This window comes from Loxodonta africana, chromosome 12, assembly GCF_030014295.1.
Source record: "Loxodonta africana isolate mLoxAfr1 chromosome 12, mLoxAfr1.hap2, whole genome shotgun sequence".
NCBI lineage: Eukaryota > Metazoa > Chordata > Mammalia > Proboscidea > Elephantidae > Loxodonta > Loxodonta africana.
In genome coordinates this window covers 68,688,216-68,708,211 of record NC_087353.1, presented here as the reverse complement: position 1 = coordinate 68,708,211, position 19,996 = coordinate 68,688,216, and the positions used below count along the sequence as shown (strand labels likewise).

Genomic DNA, 19,996 nt, shown 5'->3' with positions numbered 1-19,996 from the left:
GAGGCGGGGGTGTGGGAAAAGAGGGATGGGTGGGTCAAAACCCCTGTTAAGGTAAAGGGCTGAGCAATGATACTAAGAGTCACCACTTTCTCCAGAGGACAAACTGTATGCCAAGCACATGGAGTACACTAGCTTATTGAACTCATCCCATTTTTCAGATGAGAACACTGAGGCTTAAAGGTCAGTATTCATGGAACAAATGCCTGCTTGCCACCTAATGCGCCAGGCCATGGAGGCAAACAGGACAGGAGACCTCTACCCTCCAGGATCTCATCATCTCAGGGGAAGGACCCAAGACAACAGGTGCTGCCGTAGTGTTCAGGGCATGGACTCTGGAGCCCAGTTGGTCACTTTGAGAGACCAAGGCTGGGCCAGGGACATCCTACCTGGGCACTTGCTTTTGGTCCCCCCTCTGGTGTCATCTCCCTTAAGGCTGCAGTGTCCTTGCTGTCCCCTCTCTTGATGTAGCACATGAAAGAGGCTGGAAGCTGCTTAACCTCTCTAGGCTTCAGTTTCCTCATCTGTGAAATGGGTTTTATAATCCCTGCTTCATGCAGCTGTTAAAAGTATGGAATGAAAGAAAGCCTGGGGAGGGTATTTGGCAAAAGTTTATAAGACGCTTGGTTACTTTTGGTATTACTACCTAGAGGAGGGGCTGTCTGAGCCGAGGCCAGAATGGAGGGGCTGGGCCAGTGGCAGGGTGGAGTCCAGGAAGCATCTGGGCCCCTCTAGTGCAACACTGCGCTCAGGGCCTGCAGGGTCTGAGCCCCACCACGTCTGTGTGCTGAGCCACAGGAACCTGGAAGCCCACCTCACCTCCCCCAGCTGGGGCCCTGCAGGGATCCAGGGACAGCTGGATGCAGTAGAAAAAGCAGGCTTAAGTGAGACCAGTAGGCCCCCCAAACGCAGCCAAGATCCCTATTTGTCTTGCACTTTAAAAGCCCCCTGAAAGATACCCCCCAGGTCCCTCTGAGGCCTGCCCTTGCCAGGCCCGGCTTGCCTTCCCGTGACTCAAGCCTGGAATCCGGTTAAACACCGGAAGTGCCGCCAGACTCTGGAAAACAGTGCGCTCTTGGGCCGGAAGCCCTAAGGTCCACTCCTGGCCTACTCCCAGGAAGGGGCCCCACCCACACCCAGGTTTCTGGCCCCAGGGCCATGCCAAGGCCCAGGCCAGAACTGGGGAGAGGCCATACTGGGCAGAGGATCCCTGTGGCGCCTCAGTCAGGATTGAGCCTGGGGAAAGGCCCGGCCTCCTGGCTCCCAGGCCCACAGAGAGAGGCGGGCACAGATCTCACACTGCCTCTCTGCTCACACTGCCACCTTCCGAGTCTCCCAGAATATCAAAAACTGCAGAACTTCCAAGGCAAGGTTACAAAAATTATTGCACAACAAATTTTAAATGTCTACATTGAACAACTGTATGCTTTTAAGAAACATGTCTTCTGCCGTCAGGCCGATTCTAACTCTTGACGACCCTAGTGTTACATAGTAGAACTGCTCCACAGGGTTTTCTTGGCTGTAATGCTTATGAAATAGATTGCCTGGCCTTTCTTTCATGGTGCCACTGGGTGGGTTCGAAACACCAACCTTTCGGTTACTAGCCAAGCACAAACCGTTTGCACCACCCAGGGACCTTAAAAAAATGTACACATACAAATACACTGCAATGTAGTTTACGCTAGACATGGAACAATGGCAGAATTTGAGGAAAATTGTTCGAGGTTCACAGGGCACAAGTTTTTTTTTTTTAATTTTTTTTGTTCTTGTTAAAAACATACACAGTAAAGCATATACCAGTACAACAATTTCTACACGTATAATTCTGTGACACTGAATTTAAGTCACACAACCATTCTTGCGCTCCTTTTCTGAACTGTTTCTCCCACATTAACATAAACTTACTGGCCCCTACGGTTCTTATCTAGACTTTTGAGTTGCTGTTGTCAATTTGATCCCATACAGATAGTTCGTAAAGGAGCATAGTGCTCAAGGCAGACATTCTTTACAAGTTAAGCTAAATTATTGTTTGGCTTAAAGGAGACTTCAGAGGATATTTTTCGTTTAACGTTTAAAGGTTATCTCAGGGCAATAGTTTCTTTGGGGGTTCATCCAGGCTCCATGGCTCCAGAAATTCTGGATTCTCATGGGGCACAATTTTAAAGTGGTTTGGTGGATGTCTTCCTCTGCCAACCCCATCAGAATGAGGTTGTGATGACCCCTCCCCGCTCAATCTACTGGGGATAATGGTAAGTACCTAGTTGGAAAAGCCTTTCTAAATATGAGGCCTTAGGCCAAATGGTCTTCCAGGTTAGCTCCGAAGTGCCCTGAAAGCTGAAGGTCTTCCCACCCCCAACCCACCTCAGCTTCAGACCCTTTATGGGAGGCTGAGTGACAGAAGCAACTGGAAAGCTGGCCCTTCATGCCTGCCCTTGCCCACCCACCACGATGGTGTTTGTTCCCCATCAGGAAGAGTGGGAATTGGGGTCAAGGGGAGTGAAGAGAAAGTACACTTTTCATGGTCCAAGCCCTCGGCTCTATGATGTCAGGGAGAGCGGCCAGGCTTGCCCTGCCTCCTTAGGGCCTCGCAGAGCCCTTGCAGACCTTGCGAAAACATTCTGGGTCCCTGAGGGCCTGCCTCCCTGCATTTCTTTGAGGAATGAGAACCATGGGGGCAAGTTGGAACCCCTGAATGCTTCAGCTCTTCCCAGTCAGCATTCCGGGCAAATGGTAATAATAACAAACATCTATTGGGTGCTTAGCATCCCTGGGTGGTGCAAAAGGTTAATGTGCTCAGCTGCTAACTGAAAGGTTGGAGGTTCAAGTCCACCCAGAGGTTCCTCGGAAGAAAGGCCTGGCAATTTTACTTCTGAAAAATTAGCCATTGAAAACCCTGCGGAGCACAGTTCTACTTTGACACACATGGGGCTGCCATGAGTCCAAGTCGACTCAGCAATTGGTTTGGGGTCTGTGGTTCTTGGCGGACTGGGAACAAGCCTCACCTGCTAAAGTGATAACGACACAGGCTCTCAAAAGGCGAGCTAAGAGCCAGGTTTTCCAGTGAAAAGAGAAGACAAAAATCCTGCTGTGTGACATGGCACAAATTCCTTAGCCATCCTGAGCTTTGGTTCCCTCCTTGGCAAAAACTAGATGTTAAAAGGATTAAACAGCTTAAGAAGGTCTAGCATATACTAAGTGCTCAATAAACCATAGGAATTGTCATTACTTATGCCTGTGTATAAGAGCCCTGGTGGTATAGTGGTTAAACACTCAGTTGCTAACCCTAAGGTCAGCAGTTCGAACTCACCAGCCGCTCCATGGGAGAAAGATGTGGCAGTCTGCTCCCATGAAGATTACAGCCTTGGAAACCCTATGGGGCAGTTCTACTGTCCTATAGGGCTGCTACGAATTGGAATGACTTGACGGCAATGGGTTTATGTCAGTGTATCCTATGAATGATCCGCTGCTATTCATAAGGTTTTCACTGGCTAATGCTTTTCAGAAGTAGACTGCTGGGTGTTGCTTTCATTGTCAAAAAGAACGTTTTAAGATCTATCCTGAAGTACAACGCTGGCAGTGATAGGATAATACCAATACGCCTATAAGGAAGACCAGTTAGTACGACTATTATTCAAATTTACGTACCAACCACTAGGGCCAAAGATGAAGAAATAGAAGATTTTCATCAGCTGCTGCAGTCTAAAATTGATCAAACATGCAATCAAGATGCATTGATAATTACTGGCGATTGGAATGGGAAAGTTAGAAACAAAGAAGGATCAGTAGTTGGAAAATACGGCCTTGGTGATAGAAACAATGCCAGGGATCGAATGATAGAATTCTGCGAGACCAACGACTTCTTCATTGCAAATACCTTCTTTCACCAACATAAACGGCAGCTATACACATGGACCTTGCCAGATGGAACACACAGAAATCAAATTGACTACATCTGTGGAAAGAGACGATGGAAAAGCTCAATCTCATCAGTCAGAACAAGGCCAGGGGCCGACTGTGGAAGAAAACTTGCTCATATGCAAGTTCAAGCTGAAACTGAAGAAAATCAGAGCAAGTCCATGAGAGCCAAAATATGACCTTGAGTATATCCCACTTGAATTTAGAGACCACCTGAAGAATAGATTTGACGCATTGAGCACTAGTGACCAAAGACCAGACGAGTTGTGGAATGACATCAAGGACATCATCCATGAAGAAAGCAAGAAGTCACTGAAAAGCCAGGGAAGAATGAGAAGACCAAGATGGATGTCAGAGGAGACTTTGAAACTTGCTCTCGAGTGTCAAGCACCTAAAGCAAAAGGAAGAATCGATGAAGTAAAAGAACTGAACAGATTTCAAAGGGTGTCTCGAGAAGACAAAGTAAAGTATTATAATGACATGTGCAAAGAGCTGGAGATAGAAAACCAAAAGGGAAGAACATGCTCAGCGTTTCTCAAGCTGAAAGAACTGAAGAAAAAATTCAAGCCTGGAGTTGCAATAGTGAAGGATTCTATGGGGAAAATATTGAACGATGGAGGAAGAATCAAAAGAAGATGGAAGGAATACACAGTGTCATTATACCAAAAAGAATTAGTCAATGTTCAACCATTTCAAGAGGTGGCATATGATCAGAAACTGATGGTACTGAAGGAAGAAGTCCAAGCTGCTCTGAAGGCATTAGCGAAAAATAAGGCTCCAGGAATTGATGGAATATCAATTGAGATGTTTCAACAAACAGATGCAGCGCTGGAGGTGTTTAGTCGTCCACGCCAAGGAATATGGAAGACACCTTCCTGGCCAACTGACTGGAAGAGATCCATATTTATGCCTATTTCCAAGAAAGCTGATCCAACTGAATGTGGAACTTATAGAACAATATATCATTAATTGTTCTATAATTTCTACATTCGAATATATCATTAATGGAAACCCTGGTGGCATAGTGGTTAAGTGCTACGGCTGCTAACCAAAAGGTGGGCAGTTTGAATCTGCCAGGCGCTCCTTGGAAACTCTATGAGGCAGTTCTACTCTGTCCTATAGGGTCACTATGAGTTGGAATCGACTCGATGGCAGTTGGTTTTGTGGTATATCATTAATATCACATGCAAGCAAAGTTTTGCTGAAGATCATTCAAAAACAGCTGCAGCAGTATATCGACAGAGAACTGCAGAAATTCAGGCTGGTTTTAGAAGAGGAGATGAAACCAGGGATATCATTGCTGATGTCAGATGGATCCTGGCTGAAAGCAGAGAATACCAGAAGGATGTTTACCTGTGTTTTATTGACTATGCAAAGGCATTCGACTGTGTGGATCATAACAAATTACGGATAACATTGCTAAGAATGGGAATTCAGAACACTTAATTGTGCTCAGGAAGAACCTTTACATAGATCAAGAGGCAGTTGTTTAGACAGGTTTAAAGTCAGGAAAGGTGTGTGTCAGGGCTGTATTCTTTCATCATACCTATTCAATCTGTATGGTGAGCAGATAATCCGAGAAGCTAGACTATATGAAGAAGAACGGGGCATCAGGATTGAAGGAAGACTCATTAACAACCTGTGTTATGCAGATGACACAACCTTGCTTGCTGAAAGTGAAGAGGACTTGAAGCACTTACTAATGAAGATCAAAGACCACAGCCTTCAGTATGGATTGCACCTCAACATAAAGAAAACAAAAATCCTCACAACTGCACCAATTGAGCAATGTCATGATAAATAGAGAAAAGATTGAAGTTGTCCAGGATTTCATTTTACTTGGATCCACAATCAACAGCCATGGAAGCAGCAGTCAAGAAATCAAAAGACGCGTTGCATTGGGTAAATCTGCTGCAAAGGACCTCTTTAAAGTGTTGAAAAGTAAAGATGTCACCTTGAAGACGAAGGTGCGCCTGACCCAAGCCACGGTATTTTCAATCGTATCACATGCATGTGAAAGCTGGACAAAGAATAAAGTAGACCGAAGAATAATTTACGCCTCTAAAATGTGGTGTTGGCGAAGAATATTGAATATACCATGGACTGCCAAAAGAATGAACAAATCTGTCTTAGAAGAAGTACAACCAGAATGCTCCTTAGAAGCAAGGATGGCGAGACTGCGTCTTACATACTTTGGACATGTTGGCAGGAGGGATCAGTCCCTGGAGAAGGACATCATGCTTGGCAGAGTACAGGGTCAGCAGAAAAGAGGAAGACCCCCAACGAGGTGGATTGACACCGTGGCTGCAATAATGAGCTCAAGCATAACCATGATTGTAAGGAAGGCTCGGGACTGGGCAGTGTTTCGTTCTGTTGTGCATAGGGTTGCTATGAGTCGGAACCGACTCGACAGCACCTAAGAACAACAACAACAATCCTGTGACTAGATTTACAAGTTCAAAGGGTTTGCCCTTCTCTCCTTTAAGATGTGATTGTTTGGCCCTGGTGTCAGATTCATGCTTGCCCCTTAGCTCTCCCTCTTACCCAAAAAACCACCATGGAGTTTCAGAGTAGAGTTTGTGCTCCACAGGGTTTTTGGGCTGTGACCGTTGGAAGGAAATCACCAGGCCTTCCTTCCAAGGTGCCTCTGGGTGGCCACCGACCTTTTGGTTAGCAGCCAACCTCTTGACCATTTGCACTACCCAGGGACTCTGCACCTCGGCCCAGTGAAACCAAAGGGAAAGCAGCCCCAACATCTTCTTGGTGGGTGGGTCTGCCTGGCCTGCTGCACCTGGTCATCCAGAAATTCAGAGTTGGCTTCTTAGAGTTTCAGTGGAGTGGACAAAGTGTGTCAAAAAACCAGAAGAACACTAGGAAGTCCAACCCTGACGGAAAGTAAAAAAAAAAAAAAAAAAGATCAACTTCCCCCCATCAGCATAGAATTCTTCTCTGGAACCCACATGACTGTGGAGATAGCATCACCTCTTAGACCCATTCAGAGGACCAGCTGAAAAATAAATGCTCTTGGACTTGGGTTTTTCTGACTGCTGCCCACAGGCCAAGTTCAGCCCACAGATGTATTTCATTTGGCCTGCAGGACATTTAAAATAATAATAATAAATTTGATTCCATTGCCTATATTTTTAAATCGGGAAATTTCATATTTACCCAAAATTTCTGGCTTTTTAAAAAATAGATCTGGCAGCAGTGGGTCTGCATTCCTACAGAGCAACAGTCAGCTGGAGCAGAGTAGTGGAGTATTGGTCAGGGAGGAGGAGCCCTGGTGGCACAACGGTTAAGCATTCGGCTGCTAACTGAAAGGCTGGCAGTTCAAACCCACCCAGCGGGTCTGCCGGAGAAAGGTCTGGAGATCTGCTTCCTTAAAGACTGCTGTTATGTGCAGTCGAGTCAATTCCGATTCATAGCAACCCTATATGACAGAAGAGAACTGCCCCACAGGGCTTCCTATGCTTTAATCTTTACAGGAGCAGATTGCCAGGTTTTTCTCCTGTGGAATCGCTGGGTGGGTTCGAACCATCAACCTTTTGGTTAGCTGCCAAGCGCTTAACTGTTGTACCACTTATAGCCAAGAAAACCCTATGGGACAGTTCTCCTCTGTCCCATGGGACACTATGAATTAGAATCGACTTGATGACACTCAACAACAGTCAGGGTAGGCTAGCTGCTGTAACAAATACCCCCAAGCTCCTAATAGTTAACACAGTGTAAGTTCATTTCCTGCTCCACAAGGCATTCAGAGACCCAGGCTTCTCTCATCTCATGGCTCTGACACCTCCTGGGGCTTTATCCTTTATATTGAGCTGAAGGACAGGGGAGGAGAGTATGGGGAAGGCACATCAATTCTTAGCCACATCAGCTAGGAAATGGGCCACACTGGTGAGAACCAGTCATGAGGCCCCATGGGACACAACGGGGCTGTGAAATATGATACCTTGCTCTGGGCTAAGGAGGAAGAGAACACAGAGGCTGCTAAGCACCAGCATCTCTGCCTCAAGTGGCTGCCCTAGATGGGAAATTCTTTCTCCAGTTGGCCATGGTAGTTCCATTCTTTCCATGATTCTTCCTCAATCCCTCCCCAGCTCAACCAGGCGGTTCAGGGGAAACTGCCAGTCATTAGTTGGAGAAGAGGCATGTGATCCAGTCCTGACCAATGAGATGAGATATATTTGGATGTGATGCCTGGAACTGCAGCAGCCATTTTGAGACCAGCCTTGGGTCAAAGCCAACACTATGATGGCAGAGAAGAGAGATGGAAGGAACGTGGGTCTGTGGTGGCCTGGTGGAGGTGCTCAACCAACCCAGAAACCCATCCTACCTCTTGACTTCCTGATAAATGCATAGTACATTTCCTTATTGTTTAAGCTAGTTTGAGCATGGGGTGGGGATGGGTGTTCTGTTCCTTGTAGAGTACAACATCGAAACAGATAAAAGCATAGTCCCTACCCGGCGGGCTTCACTTAGGTCACCTGCCTGGCCATGTAGGTATTTGAGTTTTGACCCTGACTTAAAATTCTCTCTTCTTCTAATGCAGAGCTGAGGTTAAATTCAGCCATCCCTTACCTTCATGACCTGGAATAGAAGTTACTCAATTCTTACCACCTGAGGTAATTAGGGGCCATCTTAGAGTCTGCCCGCCACACTTCTCGAAGGTGGAGCTTTTTATTTGGGTCTGTTCCAAGAACCGTGACAGATTTTACATCTAGAGAGGTCTCAAATTTGAGGGTTCTTTTTTTACCCACCCAACCCAACCCAACCCATTGCTGTCAATTCCAACTCATAGTGAATCTATAGCACAGAGTAGAGCTGACCCATAGTGTTTCTAAGGCCGTAATATTTACGGAAGCAGGCTGCTGCGTCTTTCTCCTGTGAAGTGGCTAGAGGGTTCAAACTGCTGACCTTTAGGTTAGCAGTTGAGGGCTTTAATCCCTGTGCCACCAGGGCTCCTTTTTATATCCACAGCAAGTAAAAATCACCCACACTCACCAGTGTGAGAAGGATGGGGCTGAAGGAGAAGGGAGCACAGAGTCAGGGGAAACGCTCATGGAACACCAGCCTGGTGATTTGCTCGGCAAAACTGAAGTTGATGTGATACAGACAACGTCTGCTCCTTCCAGGGGCCCGCCACAATATTTTCTTTTAAGTGCTACTCAGCCTGATTCTGGTTTTGAAATGTGGTTCTCAGCTCATGTACGTATACACACTACTCCCTCCTTTATTAAGAGTTTGATTTTTTATTCTTTAATGTCGGTTTTCTAAGCACATCATGTCAGCTTGGATGGCAGAGGTGCCAGTGCTGTGGGCTGGACTCCGAGGGCACAGAACTGCCCGGCTTCCACCAGGTGGGCCTCTCCTCGGACGGGTCACCTCAGATGACCATGGGAGCTTTTTCATCGAGACGTGGCATCTTATCGATGGTAGTGTCGGCCCCCCGTTAACATTTCTGCTGTCCAGAGCCCTGACACCTGTTCACTCGTTACATCTTCCTTTTTTTGCTGCTGTTGTCAACTTGGTACGTTTCTGTCACAAAAGTAGTAAATCCAAAAGTAACACAGCTTCTTTGCCAATGCCATGATATTAGGAAAAAATTAATAATTTTCCCTTCAATTCCTCTCCACCTCACACCCCACCTGGCGGTATTCGTCAACAGCGTGTCAAAAGCCTCAATGTGCGGAGAAACACCAGAAATTAGTGTAACAGAATGTGTTTATTGTGAGTAGATACGATTTGAATCAGGCAGTGTCAACCTGAAAGTATTGGGAAGGCACTCCAAAGAGGGGACAGTGAAAGCAGGTTATATATGGGCAGGTCTGAACAGGGTAGTCTCCTGAAGGTCACTGTAATTCACCAGAAGAGCCCACTATCTAAGACAAAAGGATCTCCACCAAGCTGCTTACCAGGCTATTGTTTGACCTGAAGGTGACTTAAGCAAGACAGTTCCTTTAAAGACTCAAGGTTCAAAAAGACACCTAAGGGCAAATGGCCTAGGTGGGGCACCCCAACTCCGTGGACCCAGAAATCTGGAGTCCAGGACAATTAAAATGATTTCTCAAGAGTGATGTGGTATCTTCCACGTGGGCTATGTGCTCTTCACGTTTCAAGAGACCCATATACACATACGTGTATTGATAAATGTTTTTTTATTTTTACAAAAGCAGGACACCAACTTTTCTCACTCACAGATCAATAAGTACATATCTACATTATTCCTTTTAATGGCTGCCCATGACGCCATAAGAGTCCCAGGTGGTGCAAACAGTTAACGGGCTTGCTGCTAACTGAAAAGCTGGAGGTTCGAGTCCACCCAGAGTTCCCTTGGAAGAAAGGCTTGGTGATCTACTTCTGAAAAACCAGCCACTGAAAACCCTATGGTGCACAGTTCTACTCTGACATACAGGGGATCGCCTTGAGTTGGAATCAACTAGATGACAGCTGGTTAAAATGCCATAAGGTAGGTGATCACTGTTTACAGAACTGCTCCTGCTGGTGGATGTTTACAAGGTGTCACCAGAAAAACTCCATGAGAGAGGAACGCAGAGAATGTGTGCCATTCCAGTTTTACAAAAGGAGAAATCGAGGTACAAGCGGTTACATGGCCCCCCTTGAGGCTCTCATCAGTTCCTAGTAGAGGTGGGGCCAAGTGAAATTAGCCTAGCACTGCACCTGCTTCCTGCCGCCACATGGCGTCACTGTTGAACACCGCCCTCTGCCACTGGCCGCAGCCCAGTGGAAGGGCCCTTCCCTGCTAACGTGTGGATCCTTGTAGAATCCTGGGCCCCCTCTTTTGCTTCAGAAGTCCTGTTACCCTTTTCTGCCCCTGGCTACCATGATCTATCCTTACAGGTCTCCCTAACCTTTTCGTTTTTTAATTAATTTTTTTTTTTTTTTCTTCTAGTTCTAACTTTGAATAAGAGAGAGGTGGGTTGCAGGAGTTCCATTTCTTTTCCACAAAGCCCTGGGCTCCTTATGCAAACACACTTTCTCTCCTATGGTCAATCTTTTTTTTCCCCCAAAGGAAAAAAGGCTTTGGTTTTATTACAAAGTCGTTTTTTTTTTGTTTATAAGTAGTCTATCAAAGAGCAACTTTGACAAAATCAAACAGAAGGTATACTGCTTCTAGAAGCAAAGAAAGAAAATATTAACCATGCTAGTAAACAATTTAAGACATTATGAAAAAATTATTATGGTTTTTAAAGGTCTCACTTTTTTTTTAATTGTACTTTAGATGAAGGCTTACAGAACAAACTAGCTTCTCATTAAACAATTAGCAAACATATTACTTAGTGATATTGGTTGCCAACCCCATGACACGTCCCCATTACCAGCTTTCCTGTTCCCTCCTGCCTTCTTGTTCTTGCCCCTGGGCTGTTGTGCCCAGTTAGTCTCATTTTGTTTTATGGGCCTGTCTAATCTTTGGCTGAAGGGTGAACCCCAGGAGTGACACTTCGTCACTGAGCTAAAAGGGTGTCCGGGGGCCATACTCTCGGGGTTTCTCCAGGCTCTGTCAGACTAGTCTTTTGTCCGTGTGTGAGTTAGAATTTTGTTCTACATTTTTCTCCAGCTCTGTCCAGGACCCTCTGTTGTGATCCCTGTCAGAGCAATCAGTGGTGGTAGCCAGGCACCATCTAGTTGTGTAGACTCAGTCTGGTGGAGGCTGTAGTACTTGTGGTCCATTAGTCATTTGGACTAATCTTTCCTTTGTGTCTGGTTTTCTTCATTCTCCCTTGCCCTAGATGGGGTGAGACCCTATGGTCAATCTTGACACAATTGTATCAGAGGATCACTCTAGGCTCTGTTACACCTGCCCCTCGCTCATCCCCACTCCTCAGCATCGGGGGCCTTCTTAGCTTTCCCTTCCACAATCTTCACCATCTTCACAGAACAAAGACAGCTGATTTCAAGGTGACTTTCAGACATAAACTTAATACAAAAGTTCCAGAAATCCAAACATGGCTTCATGTATTCATGAATACAAGTGGCTTAAATCAACATAAAAACTTCTTGCTCATTCAGACACGTCATCAGCTTTACCCATTCCAACGTACACGGAACCCGAATTCAGGATTTTGCTCAGTATTTTCTGATTCTGACTCAGTATTCAGGCTGCAGCATGTCCCAAGCTGGTTTTACAGCTCTGTGGCATCCCAGATCTCAATCAGAGGGGAGGGTTTTGAGATTAAATGTGTGATCTTCCAAGGGGGAAAAAAAAAAGGCACTTCTCTTATGTACCCTCAGTTATTTTGTGCATTTTTTTTTTATAAGTGGAATCTACAGTACACTATGTAACTTGCCTTTTTCTAAAGTAAACTCTTCAGCCGAAGCCAAGAAGCGCTGGGAAGTTTTCTTGGGTGATGTCACAAAGAAAGGGCGCTGGTTCATTCTTTGGAGCAAGAGGGAAGGACAGGAAAATTTGTATGGATAACGCCATCCTTCTCAGATACTAGGCTACCTGTCCAGGGGGGAAGCTTTTTTTTTTTTTTTTTCTCTCTCTCTCTTTTAATTAATGGGGCAGAACATTTTGTGACATTTTTAATGAGGAGGAACATAATTGCTTTTCGTGGCACTTGTTAAATTTTTAATTATTTTGTTGTTGAGAATACACACAGGAAAGTGTGCACCAATTCAACAGTTTCTCTACGTACGTTCACTGACACTGATTATACTCTTCGAGGCGTGCACCCATTCTCACCGTCCTCTTCTGAGTCGTTCCTCCCCCATTAACACAAACTCACTGCCCCCTAAGCTTCCAATCTAATCTTTCCAGTTGCTGTCAATTTGATCTCCTTATAAATAGATCTTAAAACAGCACAATGCTCAAGGCAGGTATTCTTTACTAGTTAAGCTAAACTACTGTTTGGTTTTAAGATTTTTTTTTTTGGCACTTTTTAAAAAAGAAATGAACGGATGTCCCAGGGGAGAGAGGAGAACACTCAAGCATTTTTCTGTTTGAATTTTGGATCATTCCACTTTGCCAATGTTCTAAAAGGTTATCTTTGTGTTTACTGGGCTTTGAAGGTGATTCTGGGGAAAAAATCATGCATGTAATACAAACAAACATCCTTGTAGAAAATCCAAATGATGCATGTTTATGTCATCTCCACAGCTTCCCCATTTATTCCCCTCCCAAGAAGCAACAACTGTGATTTGGCCTGTATCCTTCTATCCCCTGGCTACTTGGTGTGGGCCACAGACTGGCACTATCAACATGGCTTAGACACTTGTTAAAAATGCAGAGTCTCAGGCCCCACCCCAGACCTACTGAGTCGGAATCTGCATTTTAAAACAATCCCCACGTTCAGTGTCAGAAGCACTGGCATTCACTATTTTATATATATTAACTTACATATTTATATCTATGCATGCACACATGTCCCTGGGTTTAGAATATGCTTTAGAATATGGTTGCCTTTAGAGCAAACCAAACCTGTTGTCGTGGAATCAGTTCTTAGTCAAAATCAGTTCTGAGTTCAAGTTTGTATTTTAACAAGGTCCCCAGATCTTGCTCCACAGGCTCTTCTTCGCTGTAATCTTACAGAGCTAGATCACCAGTCTTTTCTTCTTCCATGATCTTTATCATTTTAGATTTTATATTTAGGTCTTTGATCCATTTTGAGCTCGTTTTTGTCCATGGAGTGAGGTATGGGTCTTGTTTCATTTTTTTTGCAGGTGGATATCCAGTTATGCCAGCACCATTTGTTAAAAAGACTGTCTTTTCCCCATTTAACTGCTTTGGGGCCTTTGTCAAATACCAACTGCTCATACGTGGATGGATTTATATCTGGATTCTCAATTCTGTTCCATTGGTCTATGTGTCTGTTGTTGTACCAATACCAGGCTGTTTTGACTACTGTGGCAGTATAACGGGTTCTAAAATCAGGTAGAGTGAGGCCTCCCACTTTGTTCTTCTTTTTCAGTAATGCTTTACTTATCCGGGGCCTCTTTCCGTTCCACATGAAGTTGGTGATTTGTTTCTCCATCTCATTAAAGAACGTTGTTGAAATCTGGATCGGAATTGCATCAAATGTATAGATCACTTTTGGTAGAATAAAAAAAAACCCAGTGACGTCGAGTCAATTCTGACTCAGATATTTTTATAATGCTAAGTCTTCCTACCCATGAGCAAGGTATGTTTTTCCACTTATGTAGGTCTCTTTTGGTTTCCTGCAGTGTATTGTAGTTTTCTTTGTATAAGTCTATTACATCTCTGGTAAGATTTATTCCTAAGTATTTTATCTTCTTGGGGGCTACTGTAAATGGTATTGATTTGGTGATTTCCTCTTCGATGTTCTTTTTGTTGGTGTAGACACCAGTCCTTTCTTCATGGTGTGGTTTTGAACCACCAACCTTTCAGCTGGTAGCAGAGAGCAAACCGTTTACACCACCCAGGATAGCAGTCGCTCTCAACATGTGGTTCCTGGGCCAGCAGCATCAGCATCACCTGGGAGCTTGTTAGAAATTCAGATTATCAGGTCCCACTGCAGACTTAGGGAGCCCTGGTGGCACAATGGCTAAGCACTCCCCTGCTAACCGAAAGGTTGGCGGTTGGAACCTACCAGCCACTCTGCGGGAGAAAGACCTGTAGATCAGCTCCTGTAAAGATTACAGCCTAGGAAACCTATGTTCCACTCTGTCACACGGGGTCGCTATGAGTTGGAATTGACTGGAAGGCATACAACAACAACCAACAACTCCAGACTTACTGACTTATAAATTCTGGGTGTGGTGTCCAGCAATCTGGGTCCTAACAAGCCCTCCAGGTGATGCTGATGAATGCTCAGAGGTGAGAATCACTGCTGTAGAGTCCGGAGTCTTAACCCTGGAGGCTCCTGCGGTCCCCTCCCACTCCCCGCCCTTCTGGTCAGCTAAGAAGAGCCCTTCCTGGTCTGCCTCATTCACAGAGGTCCCCCGAGAGTCCAGTTCCTTCAGCTACCCACCAGAAGCGCCATTAATGTTTCCTCCCCAATTTTAGCCAAGCTGGTTTTCAGATTATACAGCAGGCCAGTCTCGAACGTTGGGGTCATTGCATAATATCTTTAAATGCATTTGAGCTGCCCTGTGGTGCATCCTTTTGTGATGCAAAGAAACCCTGAGTAGTATGATGGTGGCTCCATTTACTGAGACGCTGCCACCTGCTTCACAAACGCTGACCACATTCCCATTTTACAGAACGGAAAACGGAGGCTCAGAGAGACAAGTTCAGATTTTCATGTCCAGGATTTTCTCTTTTTTGAATGCAATGCCTACAAATGTATTTCCTTCCAAAAACAGCACGCCAGACACCGGCTTGCTCTGGGTGTGGATTTGGTATCAGGAAAAGTCAGTTCTTTCATTATAGCGACCCTACTGTTTTTTACAGGACAGGGTAGAACTGCCCCAATGAGTTTCCAAGGACCCCCTGGTGGATTCGAACTGCCGACTTCTTGGTTAGCAGCCGTAGCACTTTAACCACTACACCACCACGATTTCCAAAGTGGATAAGACTGGATTTTTAATTTTCAGAAAAATGGAAAGTGACTCTTAAGCCAAATATCATCAGCTTTTTGCCCGAAGCGTGGTGGGCCTTTGCTGGGGTTACTATCGGTCTCTACACGAAAACTCGTTGCCCTGGAGTCGATTTCCTACTCATAGCAACGCTACAGGACTGAGTAGAACTGCCCCACAGGGTTTCCGAGGCTGTAAATCTTTACGGAAGCAGACTGCCACATCTTTCTCCCACTGAGTGGCCGGTGGGTTCGAACTGTAGACCTTTTGGTGGCAGCAGAGCGCTTAACTACTGCGCCACCAGGACTCCCTCCCTCTCTACCCAGGCCCTGCATTCTCCAGGGGGCCAGCTTGGATGTTTGAGTTTGCGACCCCGCGGACCCTAAGCCCTCCACCTTCTCCCGGAGGCAGAGGCTCCCGGGTACGGGAGGGGGCGCTGTCCGCAAGGAGCAGATGGCCGGGCGGCCAAAGCTGCAGCAAAGAGGCCTGGGTTGGATAACGCTGAGTCTTACCTCTGCGACGAAGGGAGGAGGGTTTGAAGTCAGATCAAGTGAAAACAGTTAGTGCCGGTCGGCAGTCCGTAGAAAAAGACCTAATTTCGGAGTCCCAGAAGCGTGGACTACTATATCACACTGGAAAAGTGATTCCACCCCTAAAAAGTTTCCACCCACTAGGGGAAGCCGACGCTAGGCACGGACGGGGTTCGAACCCGTGATCTTCGGTTTACGAGACCGACGCCTTACCACTTGGCCACCGCGCCTGCGTTAGAATGGCGGCCCCATGAACCTCTATGCTGGCTTCACTCCCGTGAGCTCCTCCCGCGAGCACGCGCTGCCGTGACTCCTCCTCCTCGCGCGGCCGGGGGGCGGGGCTCCAAGGCACCGCCGGCAGCCTTTAGAGGTTCGGTTGGACTTGGGAAGCGCGGGAGTGCGGCCCGTGGGGTCTCCCGGCCCCTATAGCGGGCTCCAGCCTTGTCTTGAGAGGAAGCGACCTGGGCAGCGTCCCCGGAGTCCCCACAGGCCTCGTCAGGAGGCGTGTCCGGGATTCGAGGGCGGGTGGGGCGATTGCTGGAGTCTCAGAGAACAGAGTTCGAATCCCAGCTCCGCCGGCGATTGCGTGCGCGAGCTGGGGAGGCGCATCTCGGAGCCTTAGTTTCCTCTGTAGAGAAAAAAAGTTGCAGCTCGAGGAGCGCTGGGCACCAGGAAAGCGGAGGAAGGGTGGCGCTCCTCGTTATCAGGCCGACCCCTAGCGATCCTCGGCGAGGCGGGGACGGCCGACTCGGGCTGTCTGCGCCTGCGCAGGGCGGACGCGCGGCGGCGGGGAACTTGGCACCGCGCCGTGGGGCTCGCGCCTGACCAGCTGGGGGAAACCAGGGAAGCGGCCGGCAGCCCGGGCGTTAACGAGCTCTCCAGGCGGCGCTGGGTTTGTCCAGGTGATCGTAGTGCACATCACAGTTTATATGCACATTTGTACATTCCAACGTGCGCTTTTACACAAACAGGCTGACTTTATGGTTCTCTGCACCTGGATTTTTCATGAATGATGTGTTAATAATTATGGAGCCCTGGCTAAAGCGCTCAGCTGCTAACCGAAAGGTCAGCGGTTGAAACTCACCAGCCGATTTGGGCAGAAAGATGTGGCAGTCCGCCAGTCCGCTTCCGTAAAGATTAAAAAAGAAACCCTGTCGCTGTGAGTTGCAGTCTACATGGCAGTGGGTTTGGTTCGATTTGTGTTAATAACACAGTGGTTTGTGATACATGTTGTGTGCGGTGGCGTCCATTCGGACTCACAGCGACCCGATGTTAGGGACTAGAACTGTCCCCTAGGGTTGCCTAGGCTGTGATCTTTATGGGAGCAGATCACCGGGTTTTTCTCCCGTGGAGCTGCTGGGTGGTTTCAAACCATTGACCTTTTAGTTAGCAGCCAAGCAGTTAATCATTGTGCCACCAGAGCTGTACATAATACAGTATAAACACCACAATAAATAAGAAAAACCTGTTGACATTGAGTCAATTCTGACTCATAGCGAGACCCTATAGGACAGAGTAGAACTGCCCCACAGGGTTTCCAAGGAGCAGGCTGGTGGATTCTAAACTGCTGAGCTTTTCCTTAGTGGTGGAGCTTTTAACCACTGGGCCACCAGGGCTCCACACAATAAATAATAACACATAAAAATATTGCTAATATTATATATTACACTGAGTAACAGAAATCATTAATTATATTATCAAATAGTACCCAAAAAACCCAGTGCCATCGAGTCGATTCCAACTATAGGGTCGCTCTGAGTTGTACCAATGGTCAAAGGTCGATGGCACTGGGTTTTTTGGGTACTATTTGATAAGTATAATTAATGATTTCTATTACTCAGTGTAATATATAATATTAGCAATATTTTATAGTACAGTAAACCAAACCCATTGCCGTTGAGTTGATTCCAACTCATAGCGACCCTGTAGGACAGAGTAGAACTGCCCCATAGAGTTTCCAAGGAGCACCTGGTGGATTTGAACTGCTGACCTTTTGGTTAGCAGCTGTAACACTTAACCACTACACCACCAGGGTTTCCTATAGCGCATAATATGTAATAAATTATATACTATGATCATTAAGGTGTAATAAATTATATACTGTAATTAATGTGATCATTATGCATGGATCGGTTATTCTCTTTAATAGCTTCATGGTTTCCATTGACTGGCAGTGCCATAACTGTTTCAGCCGTTTTCTGGGAGTTAGGCATTGGGCTATTTGAAGCCTTTTTTGCCACAGAGAACATTCTGCCACATGTCCTCGCCTAGTGGTACCAGCAAATGCAGTGGGGTATATGAGAACATATTTTAAGAATGTTCCATAGCCCACTATGCAGGTGTATAGGCAAATCCCCAAACCTGTTGCTATCGAGTCAATTCCAACTCATAGCAACTCTACAGGACAGAGTAGAACTGCCCCATAGGGTTTCTGAGGAGCACCTGGGGAACTTGAACTGCCGACCTTTTGGTTAGCAGCCAAATGCTTAAACCACTGTGCCACCACGGCTTCCATAGACAAATAGAAAACTTCAAAACACCAGGAAGTTGTGCTCAAGTGTCAAGTTCTTGGCAGGTGAGTGGAAAAGATACCGACATGGGGGATCTGTCCTGGCCCCAAGGTTTGCACACAGTAAAACCCAAAAACCCATTTCTTCCAAGTGGATTCCCACTCACAGCGACCCTATAGGACAGAGTAGAACTACCTCATAGGATTTCCAAGGCTGTAAGCTTTATGGAACAGACTGCCACATCTTTGTCCCAAAGAGCAGTGGCAGGTTTGAACCGCTGACCTTTTGGTTAGCAGCTGAGTGCTAAACCACTGGGCCAGCAGGGCTCCTTCTGCACACGGTACCAAAAAAGAAAAAAAAAAAAAAAAACCCGTTGCCGTAGACCCTCAATAAATATTGTTGAAGGCCTCAATGTGTGGGATTCCCTTCAGTGTGGGAGGGGTCTTTAAGGCGGTTCCAGGGAAACTTGGCTTTGTGGCTTCCAGCCACTGTTCTTATGCTGAACTGCCAGCAAGTCCCTCCCTGATCAAGCAGAAGCCTCCAGTTTCTCAGTGAGCAGGAATTGTCTATTCTTCACCTTTAAGGAATGAACTCAAATCCAGCACAGATCCCTGAGCCCTCACAGGGTCCCTGGTGCAGGCACGTCCTGATGGCTTATAAATAAATGTGTCTCGATCCCAGGTCTCCCCAGGGAATCTAAATGCTAGAGCTCAGTGTTGGCTGAAGCAGACGGTGCTTTGAAGAATCTGGGGGAGGTGACATTTTCACTGAGAAAGTGTCAAATTGATCTGGGGACAAAACCATACGACGTGATGGAATACTTTTGATCTTTTTGTTTCATCTGTATAATTAAGTTGCCTAAATCTGAATAGTTTATCAGCATCTACATTTCTTTTGTGTTGAAACTGCGTCACATTTTTCTATTTCAGGGAAAAAAATCTATAAAGTCTTTTCTTCTGAAACTCTTTGTTTCCCTGTGTCTGTTCACGAAATAAGAATTCTTAACCTGGGACCCATCCACACAAGACCAGGAAATCTGTGAACTTCCCTAAAAACCCACTGCTGTGGAGTACATCAGACTCATGGTGACCCCATGTGTTACAGAGTAGAACTGCTCCACAGGATTTACGGGGAGTCCCTGGGTGGCATCAATGTTTAAGTGCTAGACTATTAAATGAAAGATTATTGGTTCAAATCTACCCAGAGGTGTCTTGGAAGACAGGTCCTGCTTCTCAAAGGTCACAGCCTTGAAAACCCTATGGAGCAGTTCTTCTCTGCACACTTGGGGTCACCATGAGTTGACATGGCAACTAACAACAACAATGACAATCTTTACCGAAGCAGAGCACCAAGACTTTTTCTGAATCGCCACTGAGTGGGTTGGAATCACCTCAAGGGCAAACTGTGCCACTTAGGAACCTTGAACTCCCCAAAAGTTTCTGTAAAATGTATGTGTGTTTTTCTGGGAAATGGGTGTCACAGTTTTTATCAGCCTTTCAAAAAGGCCTCTGGAAGGTTTTAGGAGCCCAACCTTGACGTCTTTTT

At 46.1% G+C, this 19,996-nt stretch overlaps 1 non-coding gene across 1 annotated transcript; it reads right to left on the bottom strand.

The window, feature by feature from the left end:
* Nucleotides 1-16,099: 16,099 nt before the first annotated feature.
* On the bottom strand, nt 16,100-16,171 carry TRNAT-CGU (transfer RNA threonine (anticodon CGU)). The gene has a single exon. It is a non-coding gene; the product is annotated as a tRNA-Thr (tRNA).
* Between the last annotated feature and the right edge of the window lie 3,825 nt (nt 16,172-19,996).